Raw genomic sequence first — 13,462 nt, 5'->3', positions numbered from 1 at the left:
CAGGTTCCCAGAATGTGAAGGCAGACGCACTGTCCCGGCTGTATGACACAGAGGAGCGGCCCATGGATCAGACTCCCATACTCCCGGCCTCCTGCCTGGTAGCGCCGGTCATGTGGGAGCTGGACGCGGACATTGAGCAGGCAAAACGTACCGAGCCCACTCCCCTCCAGTGTCCCGTCGGGCATCTGTACGTTCCGTCTGCTGTCGTGACCAGTTGATCTATTGGGCCCACACGTCACTCTCCTCTGGTCATCCGGGGATCGGTCGGACAGTGTGCTGTCTGAGTGGGAATTACTGGTGGCCTACCTTGGCAAAGGACGTGAGGGTTTATGTTTCCTCCTGCTCGGCGTGCGCCCAGTGTAAGGCTCCTAGACACCTGCCCAGAGGTAAGCTACATCCCTTACCCGTTTCACAACGGCCTTGGTCACACCTGTCGGTGGATTTTCTGACGGATCTTCCTCCCTCACAGGGAAACACCCCGATCCTGGTCGTTGTGGATCGTTTCTCTAAGTCCTGTCGTCTCCTCCCTCTGCCCGGTCTCCCTACGGCCCTACAAACTGCGGATGCCCTGTTTACACACGTCTTCCGGCACTACGGGGTGCCTGAGGATATAGTGTCTGATCGGGGTCCCCAGTTCACTTCAGACTGAGTCTGGAGGGCGTTCATGGAACGTCTGGGAATCTCGATCAGCCTCACCTCGGGTTTTCACCCCGAGAGTAATGGGCAGGTGGAGAGAGTGAACCAGGATGTGGGCAGGTTTCTGCGGTCTTATTGCCAGGACCGGCCAGGGGAGTGGGCGGCGTTCATGCACTGGGCCAAGACGGCGCAGAACTTGCTACGCCACTCCTCCACTAACCTCTCCCCCTTTCAGTGTGTATTGGGGTACCAGCCAGTTCTGGCGCAGTGGCATCAGAGTCAGACCGAGGCTCCTGCAGTGGACTAATGGTTCAGGCGTGCGGAGGAGACATGGGAAACCGCCCGTGGTCACCTCCAGTGGGCCGCGCTGTGCCAAAAGACCAGCGTGGACCGTCACCGCAGTGAGACCGGGTCTGGCTCTCGACCCGAAACCTGCCCCTCCGCCTGCCCTGCTGGAAACTGGGTCCGCGGTTTGTGGGGCCATTTAAAGTCCTGAGCAGAGTGATCGAGGTGTGTTACAGGTTACAGCCCCCCCCCCCCGATTACCGTATTAACCCCTCGTTTCATGTGTCTCTCCTCAGGCCGGTGGTGGCTGGGAAGGGAAGTTCCTCCACCCCCTCTGGACATCGAGGGGGCCCCGGCGTACTCCGTCCGTTCCATCCTGGATTCGAGGCGTCGGGCGAGGGGCCTTCAGTACCTCGTGGAGTGGGAGGGGTACGGTCTGGAGGAGAGGTGCTGGGTTCCGGCGGCGGCCGTGTTGGACCCTGAAATGCTGCAGGAGTTCCACCGTCTCCGGCTGGATTGCCCTGCGCCTTGCCCTCCGGGTTGTCCCCGAGGTCAGTGTCGGCGCGCTGCTGGAGCCGCGCGTCAAGGGCGGGGTACTGTCACGACTTCCTCCGAAGTCGGCTCCTCTCCTTGTTCGGGCGGCATTCGGCGTCACCGACCTTCTAGCCATCGCTGCTCCATTTTTCATTGATCCATTTGTTTTGTCTTGTTCCCTGCACACCTGGTTTACATTCCCTAATTACACTGCTATATATTCCTCTGTTCCCCCCCATGTCTTTGTGTGGAAATGTTTTGTGTTACGTGTTTTATGTGACGCGCCAGGCTGGTTTTCCATGATCCGTGTTTATTTCACGAAGTATGTTTATTTGGTAAACTATAGCTTTTGTGACTGTTTTTGCGCTTTGTTACTTTTGCCATTTTTGCTGGAGGTTTTGACGCAGTTGTGTCCATCTGCTGTTGGCTCCTGCCTAAATAAAGTGTGCGCCTGTTCACAACGCTCTGCTCTCCTGCACCTGACTTTGCTACCAGTACGCACACCCGTGACATTCATGTAGTTATCAGAAATGTACGGGAAGGTCTGCTCAATCCAAGAGCACAACCAATTGATTACAGCATTACTCCAAAAATGGAGGAGGCAGGTGGCAGCGGGAGGAGGTAGTGAACTGGTCTGTCTGCCCAATATAAATGATCAAAACTTGCGGAGGAATAATAATCGCATAAATAGAAAAGTATACCAGTTTCACTTGAGGACCACGATGTTGACAACTGTGCTATATAGATTGCAAAATAGTTGGGAAGAGATTTTTGATGTACCGATTCCATGGTACAGGGTGCATGAGTTGATATATAAAACAACGGAAGACTTCGTGCTTTTCAGCTAAAATTGTTATATAGAATTCTTGCCACCAACAAAATGCTGAATATGTGGGGCATAAAATCATTGAAGCTCTGCAGATTTTGTTGTGAGGATACAGAATCAATAGACCATTTATTTTAGTATTGCCCTCAGGTAGCCTGTTTCTGGTCTCAGGTTCAGGAATGGCTGAAAATGCATAGCAGTGATCTAAAATGTATCCTAGAAACAGTACTCTTAGGAGATCTGGAGAGACCGGGTCAGTCAATTACTAATACTCTTAGTAAAAGTATTTATCTTCAATTCGCAATCTGTGGATTCTATTCGATTAGATAGATTGAAATTGTAAGTTCAACATCACAGCATAGTTGAAAGATACTGTAAGATAAAAGTAAAAAAAATAAGTCAAAATAAAACATAATAAAAAGTAAGTTTGAATGACACTGAGGGGCAGTGTTTTTACAACTAATGCCGGTTTGCCTGAGGCTGATGCCGTGCAGGTGTTTGTACACATGCATATACACACACTCTCATTCAAATAAACGCATACAAGAACACACACATACATGTAATAGTTCCAGACATGCACACAAACATATACAGTTGGCATTGCTGTTATGATTTTAGTTGTCCTTAATGTCCTTTGTTTTAAATTTATTTTATTTTGACATAATTTTTTTACATTGTTGTTTGCTGTTTTCTTCTGCATTTTTCTTTTTTCTCTTTAGTTCAATCTCTTGGTTGTTGGTGCATGGGGGGGTTCTTGGGGGTGGGGAATGGTATTAATCATACTTTTATTTTTCTTCTGGGGGTGGGGGGGGGGGGGCTGTGGGAGGGGTCTCGAATGGTTGAGGGACAGCTATTGGGGAACTGTGGGGGGGATCTTGGAGGGTTCAGGTTCACGTTTTTTTGGCCTGGTGGGAGATCTGTCAACGTGCCCTTGAGCAGTGCATTGACCCTGGATGCTTCTGTGTGTTGCTCTGAATGGGAGTCTGTTGGATGACTGGTAGGATGTAGTTGTTGAGCGGCTTCACTGCAAGTATATTGTATGTTTCGATATAAAAAAAGAAAGAAGAATAGACTGATGAGTTTCAGAAGAAAGTCCTTTGTTTCTGGCCATTTTGAGCCTGTAATCGAACCCACAAATGCTGATGCTCCAGATACTCAACTAGTCTAAAGAAGGACAGTTTTATTGCTCCTTTAATCAGAACAACAGTTTTCAGCTGTGCTAACATAATTGCAAAAGGGTTTTCTAATGATCAATTAGCCTTTTAAAATGATAAACTTGGATAAGCTAACACAACGTGCCTTTGGAACACAGGAGTGATGGTTGCTGATAACGGGTCTCTGGACGCCTATGTCGATATTCCATAAAAAAATCAGCCGTTTCCAGCTACAATAGTAATTTACGACATTAACAATGTCCACTGTATTTCTGATCAATTTGATGTTATTTTAATGGACAAGAAATGTGCTTTTCTTTCAAAAACAAGGAATTTTCTAAGTGTCCCCAAACTTTTGAACGGTAGTGTACATATGCATAAATCATCAGATACAATTTTAAGCTTTTTAGAAAGTAACATATAACGCATGTACCTGCATTAAGTACAAATTTCAGTTCAACAAAGGCTTGATGTAAAGCAAAAAAGGCAGATTGTAGTTCTAAAAGAGCCTTGTCAACAGAAGGGGCAACAGAATACACAACATTATTGTCCGCAAGTGGAGGTTACAATTTCTTAAAGAAAAACCAATATTTTTTATATAAAGTGGCAAGAAAAAGTATGTGAACCATTTGCAATTATCTGGATTTCTGCATAAATTGGTAATAAAATTAGATCTGATCTTCATCTAAGTCACAACAACAGACAAACACAGTCTGCTTAAACTAATAACACACAAATTATTGTATTTCTCTTGTCTATATGGAATACATCATTTAAACATTCACAGTGTAGGTTGGAAAAAGTATGCGAACCCCTAGGCTAATAACTTCTCCAAAAGCTAATTGGAGCCAGGAGTCAGCTGACCTGGAGTCCAATCAATTAGACGAGATTGGAGATGTTGGTTAGAGCTGTGTCGTGTCTTTGGCATCATTAAAACTGAAGACATATTTATCAAATAACTCTCTGTAATTATTAATACGCGATTCACCTGTTTAATCATGTAACTGTAATTTACTAGGAAGTCGGGGCACCAATGAAAATATTCAGATTACAAAGTTATAATTTTCCTAATATAACTTTCTGATATTTTAATATCTGATCAATTAGTCTTTGAATTAAATTGAATGAGACGTCGATATCTAGTCAATTGCGATTGGCTGGATATCTTAACGTGATCCACGTTTGGATTTCCCCTACTTTTCCCAAGAGATGTACTTGCGATTCTCCACCACCAGTGATGCAGAATGCTGAAATCAAACGGAAGTACAAAGGGCGGGACTTCCGTCGCGTCAGGCGGAGGAATTTAAACGGGTCACAGGAAGAGGAAAATGTTCCCCTTTTGTTAGCTTAGCATCACGTGCAAGCTAATCCTACTTTGTTCAGAGATATCACTTCCAAGCACAAAATAGGGTCCTCTCACCATGGAAAGGGTGGGTTTACTAGTGACGTCTCACATTAACCCATTCGGCATACTTTGCTAGCGTTATGTTGATTGGAGCGACACGGTACATAAATACAGATACGCCTGTGGTCTGCCCACACTGTCTTAGTGCGGTAGGCAGATAGAATACTTTGGCTCGGTCACCGAACAGATATCTCCTAATTTCTAACCTTACTGGCTCTATGCCCTTGCTCTAGAAGTTAATATTGACCGACAGAAATAGTACCGTTTGGCCTAACGGACTAAATCTGGAATTTATCCCTCATTGCTATCGACACACGACCGGAGGCACTCTCCAAATAGCTTGTTCCGATGGGAATACACACAACCAATTTGTATAGATAGCAGTCTGTTTGTACAATTCTGTTTGCACAATTGATATATAGAATTCCACAGCAAAGTCCAATTCTATCTTAGATTCCTTGCATGGGGGCGCCATAAATGTATATTATCAAAATGACCCAAACGTGCGTCCTAGTTTTAGAGTTCTCACAGGGGGCGCCATAAATGTTGTGTCTTTGGCATCATTGGCAACTAATCCAAGATGGCGTAGCAGTTCAGACGTCCTGTCGTGTCCCGTGTATATATATATTTACATATTTTTTTCTTCACTTATCTTTTTACTTTTTTTTAATTCTAAATACTCAACCTCAAAGCACTCTCCTGCAACCCGCCTCACCAATTTAAAAAGAAAGTATTATTTACCTCATCTGAATTCCACAACAGAAGCTAGCCAGAGGTTAGCCATTTTCACTGGCTAACGTTGAAGTTCAGCTAGCCACGGTTAGCTGTCCTCAGCTATCCATTAGCTCGAAAAGCGATCGCCAGTTTTTGTACAGCGCGACTCAGACCAGAGCATATCGGACCTATTCTCTCTCCTTTCCCCGATTTCTACCGCAGGCTCTGGACATTTACACCTGGATCTTGCAGCTAACTAGCTGCTACCTGAGTGACTATTGGCAACGTCGGTCACGGAATTAACACATTATTACGGAGCTAGCCAGCTAGCCAGCTGAACAGTTCCGTCAGCCACTCGTGGGCTATTCCTGAGCTAGCCAGCTGAAGTGTCTCCTGGGCTACAACTCACCTATCCTGACGCGTTTTACTGCCGATGCGGAGCCCCACCGGGTCTTCACGACTGGACCACCGACGTTATCTGCCCGAGGGGGTTATCCAACTGGCCCCTCCGTCGCAACGTCACCTGATCGCCCATCTGCGGCCGGCTAATCGTTAGCTGTCTTTTCGGCTGCGATCTGAATAGGTCTATCGGACTCTTTTCTTGGGCCACTATAACTAACTATTTTGCCAACTTGGACAGGTCCCCCCTTCCACACGGAACCCCACTAACCCACAGACGGAAACGCACGAGGTGGCTAAAAACAGACCTCCCTCCCATCTTCCACCAGCTTGCTACCTATGGTCCGGCTAGCTGTTTGAATCTCACTGGACCCTTATGATCACTCGGCTAAGCATGCCTCTCCTTAATGTCAATATGCATTGTCCATTGCTGTTCTGGTTAGTGTTTATTGGCTTATTTCACTGTAGAGCCTCTAGCCCTGCTCATTATACCTTATCCAACCTCTCAGTTCCTCCACCCACACATGCTATGACATCTTCTGGTTTCAATTATGTTTCTAGAGACAATATCTCTCTCATAATCACTAAATGCCTAGGTTTACCTCCTCTGTACTCACATCCCACCATACCTTTGTCTGTACATTAAACCTTGAAGCTATTTTATCGCCCCCAGAATCCTGCTCCTTTTTCTCTCTATTCTGGACGTCACAGACGACCAATTCTTATAGCTTTTAGCCGTACCCTCATACTTATTCTTCTCTGCTCCTCTGGGGATGTAGAGGTGAATCCAGGCCCTGCAGTGCCTGGCTCCACTCCTACTCCCCAGGCGCTCTCTTTTGATGACTTCTGTAACCGTAATAACCTTGGTTTCATGCATGTTAACATTAGAAGCCTCCTCCCTAAGTTTGTTTTATTCACTGCTTTAGCACACTCTGCCAACCCGGATGTCCTAGCTGTGTCTGAATCTTGGCTTAGGAAGTCCACCAAAAACGGTGAAATCTTCATCCCTAACTACAACGTTTTCAGACAAGATAGAACGACAAAAGGGGGCGGTGTTGCAATCTACTGCAGAGATAGCCTGCAGAGTTCTGTCCTGCTATCCAGGTCTGTACCCAAACAATTTGAACTTCTACTTTTAAAAATCCACCTCTCCAAAAACAAGTCTCTCACCGTTGCCGCCTGCTATAGACCCCCCTCGGCCCCTAGCTGTGCTCTGGACACCATATGTGAATTGATTGCCCCCCATCTATCTTCAGAGCTCGTGCTACTAGGTGACCTAAACTGGGACATGCTTAACACCCCAGCCATTCTACAATCCAAGCTTGATGCCCTCAATCTCACACAAATTATTAATGAACCCACCAGGTACAACCCCAAAGCCGCAAACACTGGCACCCTCATAGATATCATCCTAACCAACGTGTCCTCTAAATACACCTCTGCTGTTTTCAACCAAGATCTCAGCGATCACTGCCTCATTGCCTGCACCCGTAATGGGTCAGCGGTCAAACGACCTCCACTTATCACTGTCAAACGCTTCCTGAAACATTTCAACGAGCAAGCCTTTCTAATCGACCTGGCCCTGGTATCCTGGAAGGATATTGACCTCATCCCGTCAGTAGAGGATGCCTGGTTATTTTTTTTAAATGCCTTCCTCATTTTAAATAAGCATGCCCCTTTCAAGAAATTTAGAACCAGGAACAGATATAGCCCTTGGTTCTCTCCAGACCTGACTGCCCTTAACCAACACAAAAATATCCTGTGGCGTTCTGCATTAGCATCGAACTGCCCCCGCGATATGCAACTTTTTAGGGAAGTTAGAAACCAATACACACAGGCAGTTAGAAACGCCAAGGCTAGCTTTTTCAAACAGAAATTTGCTTCGTGCAACTCCAACTCTAAAAAGTTCTGGGACATTGTAAAGTCCATGGAGAATAAGAACACCTCCTCCCAACTGCCCACTGCACTGAGGATAGGAAACTCTGTCACCACCGATAAGCCCACTATAATTGAGAATTTCAATAAGCATTTTTCTACGGCTGGCCATGCTTTCCACCTAACTACCCCTACTGCATTCAACAGCACTGCACCCCCCACAGCTACTCGCCCAAGCCTCCCCCATTTCTCCTTCTCCCAAATCCATTAAGCTGATGTTCTGAAAGAGCTGCAAAATCTGGACCCCTACAAATCAGCTGGGCTTGACAATCTGGACCCTTTCTTTCTAAAATTATCTGCCGAAATTATTGCAACCCCTATTACTAGCCTGTTCAGCCTCTCTTTCGTGTCGTCTGAGATTCCCATAGATTAGAAAGCAGCTGCTGTCATCCCCCTCTTCAAAGGAGGTGACACTCTTGACCCAAATTGCTACAGACCTATATCCATCCTACCCTGCCTTTCTAAGGTCTTCGAAAGCCAAGTCAACAAACAGATTACCGACTATTTCGAATCCCACCGCACCCTCTCCGCTATGCAATCTGGTTTCAGAGCTGGTCATGGGTGCACCTCAGCCACGCTCAAGGTCCTAAACGACATCGTAACCGCCATCGATAAGAAACAATACTGTGCAGCCGTATTCATTGACCTGGCCAAAGCTTTTGACTCTGTTAATCACCACATCCTCATCGGCAGACTCAGTAGCCTTGGTTTCTCAAACGATTGCGTCGCCTGGTTCACCAACTACTTCTCTGACAGAATTCAGTGTGTCAAATCGGAGGGCCTACTGTCTGGACCTCTGGCAGTCTCTATGGGGGTACCACAGGGTTCAATTCTTGGGCCAACTCTTTTCTCTGTATACATAAATGATGTCGCTCTTGCTGCTGGTGAATCTCTGATCCACCTCTACGCAGACAACACCATTCTGTATACTTCTGGCCCTTCTTTGGACACTGTGTTAACAACCCTCCAGACGAGCTTCAATGCCATTCAACTCTCCTTCCGTGGTCTCCAACTGCTCCTAAACACAAGTAAAACTAAATGCATGCTCTTCAACCGATCGCTGCCTGCACCTGCCCGCCCGTCCAGCATAACTTCTCTGGACGGTTCTAACTTAGAATTTGTGGACAACTACAAATACCTAGGTGTCTGGTTAGACTGTAAACTCTCCTTCCAGACTCACATCAATCATCTCCAATCCAAAGTGAAATCTAGAATTGGCTTCCTATTTCGCAACAAAGCATCCTTCACTCATGCTGCCAAACATACCCTCGTAAAACTGACCATCCTACCAATCCTCGACTTCGGCGATGTCATTTACAAAATAGCCTCCAATACCCTACTCAACAAGCTGGATGCAGTCTATCACAGTGCCATCCGTTTTGTCACCAAAGCCCCATATACTACCCACCACTGCGACCTGTATGCTCTCGTTGGCTGGCCTTCGCTTCATAATCGTCGCCAAACACATTGGCTCCAGGTCATCTACAAGACCCTGCTAGGTAAAGTCCCCCCTTATCTCCGCTCACTGGTCACCATAGCAGCGCCCACCTGTAGCACGCGCTCCAGCAGGTATATCTCTCTGGTCACCCCTAAAGCCAACTCCTCCTTTGGTCGTCTCTCCTTCCAGTTCTCTGCTGCCAATGACTGGAACGAACTACAAAAATCTCTGAAACTGGAAACACTTATCTCCCTCACTAGCTTTAAGCACCAGCTGTCAGAGCAGCTCACAGATCACTGCACCTGTACATAGCCCATCTATAATTTAGCCCAAACTACTACCTCTTCCCCTACTGTATTTATTTATTTTATTTATTTTGCTCCTTTGCACCATATTATTTATATTTTAACTTTGAACTTTCTTCAAACTACAAATCTACCATTCCAGTGTTTTTCTTGCTATACTTTATTTACTTTGCCACCATGGCATTTTTTGCCTTTACCTCCCTTATCTCACATCATTTGCTCTAATTGTATATAGTCTTATTTTTTTCTACTGCATCATTGATTGTATGTTGTTTTACTCCATGTGTAACTCTGTGTTGTTGTATGTTGTCGAACTGCTTTGCTTTATCTTGGCCAGGTCGCAATTGTAAATGAGAACTTGTTCTCAACTTGCCTACCTGGTTAAATAAAGGTGCATTTTTTTAATTAAAAAAAAAAATTAAAACTGAAGACATATTTATCAAATAACTCTGTAATTATTATTACGCGATTAACCTGATTAATCATGTAACTGTAATTAACTAGGAAGTCAGGGTACCAAGGAAAATATTCAGATTACAAAGTTATAATTTTCCTAACATAACTTTCAGATATTTTAATATCTGATCAATTAGTCTTCGAATTAATGACTTATTTACCTCACGTCAGTCTCATTCCAAACGTCGTAAATTGTTGGTTACCTGCACGAACCCAGTCTTCACTATGAGTCATCCATACATCAATTGTCTTAAAATCATTTATTTACTAACGAAGTAATTCACAGAAATGCATAACAAACAGTAGATAACGTTACAAAGAAATGATAGAGGAATGTGCCCTAGTGGGCTAAACCGGCATGGCGGCTTGTTAGACAAAAGTGGAGTGTGGGTCAGCTGAAAGACACTACAGAGTTGATAATTATAACAATTGAAATGCTAATCCTTTGCACATGAACGCTCACTCATTCGGGAACAATTGCAATCAATATATATATTTACGCTCAGTGTGTCGTCGGGATCTCTGTTGAAAAGTTTGTTTCTGTTGGAGAGTCTGTCCGCCCTCTCTCTCTCTCTGTCGTGGTTAGAATGGGTAGTTCAGAGTAACATTCATTCATGTCGTTATAGAATGGCGGTTGTCGGTCTTCGCGTTCAATGATACCGAATTCCTAGCTGCAGACTAGTAATTAATATCAAAGACTTGTTCTTATTCTGTTGGTATCGATAGTCTAAGAGTTTAACCATGTGGTATGGTTAAAGTTCATAAAGAGGAATGCATGGTCAAACCTTGGCCCTCTCGTTATCGAGGTAAGCTGGTCTCCAACCTTTAGCCATCTCGTAATTGAGGTAAGCTCGGTCTGGTGATAGAAAACCAAGGTGGGGGTTTTATTCGGAATAGCAGGAAATGGCTGTCTCATGACGCCAGGCCCTGTCTGTTCATGGGGGCGTGCCCATGACTTAGTGAAGACTCCAAAGGGAATCGGAGTTTCCTTCATTAAACAGTCCAAAATCACATTACACAATTTCACAAACAGTTCCATCCTTATTCATTCATTTTATACAACCATTTAGATATCATACCTGAGACTCTTCTATAAACATGATTATGGTAATGTGGCCGTATTGTCTCTCATGAGTTTCACAAAATTGTACCAAACGGACAAGTTCGTTGCTGGATTCTTCACCGATCTTTTAAACCTTCTCCAGAACATAAATGTCGTTCGGTTCTCCAGTTCTGTGAGGTGGAAGAACTCCTTTGTTCTCTATGAAAACTCACTCTCTCTCTATACTGGGGCCACGAGGCAGGATCTTCTCATAGGAATTCACAACCTCTTCTGACCACAGCAGCCTGGGTGTGGGAGACAGAGGTAGGGGGATGGTGCATAGAAAACCCAAAGAGGGCAACGTCATGACAGCTACCTTGCCCTATTAAAACACTCACAAAATTTGAGTTTGCTATTCACAAGAAGCATTGCCTGATGTGAACCATGCCTCGAACAAAAGAGAGCTCAGAAGTCCTAAGATTAAGGATTGTTGACTTGCATAAAGCTGGAAAGGGTTACAAAAGTATCTCTAAAAGCCTTGATGTTCATCAGTCCATAAGACAAACTGTCTATAAATGGAGAAAGTTCAGGACTGTTACTACTCTCCCTAGGAGTGGCCGTCCTGCAAAGATGAATGCAAGAGCACAGCACAGAATGTTCAATGAGGTGATGAATCCTAGAGTGTCAGCTCAGAAATCTCTGGAACATGCTAACATCTCTGTTGACGAGTCTATGATACGTAAAACACTAAACAGGAATGGTGTTCATGGGAGGACACCATGGAAGAAGCCACTGCTGTCCAAAAACATTGCTGCACGTCTGAAGTTCGGAAAAGAGCATCTGGGAAAATATGCTGTGGACAGATGAAACTAAAGTTGAGTTGTTTGGAAGGAAAACACAACATGTGGAGAAAAAAAGGAACAGCTCACCAACATCAAAACCTCATCCCAACTGAAAAGTATTGTGAAGGGAACATCATGGTTTGGAGCTGCTTTGCTGCCTCAGGGCCTGGACAGCTTGCTATCATCAATGGAAAAATGAATTCCCAAGTTTATCAAGACATTTTGCAGAAGAATGTAAGGCTATCTGTCCGCCAATTGAAGCTCAACAGAAGTTGGGGGATGCAACAGGACAACGACCCAAAATACAGAAGTAAATCAACAAGAAAATAAAATTTGCCTTCTGGAGTGGCCCAGTCAAAGTCCTGACCTCAACCCGATTGAGATGCTGTGGCATGACCTCAAGAGAGCGGTTCACACCAGACAACCCAAGAATATTGCTGAACTGAAACAGCTTTGCCAAGAGGAATGGTCCAAAACTCCTCCTGACCATTGTGCAGGTTTGATCCGCAACTACAGAAAATGTTTGGGGTTGAGGTTATTGCTGCCAAAAGAGGGTCAACCAGTTATTAAATCCAAGGGTTCACATACTTTTCCCACCCTGCACTGTGAATGTTTACACGGTGTGTTCATTTAAGACATGAAAACGTATAATTGTTTGTGTGTTATTAGTTTAAGCAGACTGTGTTTGTCTATTGTTGTGACTTAGACGAAGATCAGATCAAATTTTATGACCAATTTATGCAGATGTCCAGGTAATTCCAAAGGGTTCACATACTTTTTCTTGCCACTGTAGACAGTAAAAATACAGGGCCCAAAATCGACTTAAGACCATCAGAAGAAGCACATTGTGTCCTGTCTTTCATGTAGTTTTCCATCCAAATGTAAGCTGCCTGACCCAGGTCAATTTCAGACAGTCTAAGAATTAATAACGAATGGTCAACAGTGTCTTTAGCCTTCGGCAGGTCTATAAAAAGGGCAGCACAATGCTGCCTTTTGTCCATGCCATTTACAATGTAATTTACCACCCAAAGAAGGAACATAAATAGTGCTATGACCTGGCCTAAACCTGGCTGATTGACACTAAGAATAAATGTTATAGCTAGAAAAGATCTAAGCTGAAAATATCACATTTTCGCTAGGCAAGAGAGTTTGAGAGATTGGGCGATAATTATTCATGTTAGAGGGGTCATCACTTTTGTGGAGAGGCAGCACATGGGCAGCCTTCCAGACCCTAGCGGTAGCACCTGAGATAATTGTCAGGTTAAAAATATGTGTCAATGATTCCACAATTAGGGAGCAGAAAGCTGCAGCAAGAAAGGATCAAGCAAATCAGCCCCAATGGATTTATTTTTATCTTAAGCAGTGCGTCTAGCACATCACAAGTAGAAAGTTGAAGTGAAAACAAAGATTCACTAGAAGTTGACAGAGCTTACATCCTGCCAAATAGAGGCAGTGCGAGGCATTGGGTAGAGCGGAGGGAGGTGGGCA

This window comes from Salmo trutta, chromosome 30 (genome assembly GCF_901001165.1).
Source record: "Salmo trutta chromosome 30, fSalTru1.1, whole genome shotgun sequence".
NCBI lineage: Eukaryota > Metazoa > Chordata > Actinopteri > Salmoniformes > Salmonidae > Salmo > Salmo trutta.
Note: the sequence above shows the minus strand (reverse complement) of the source record.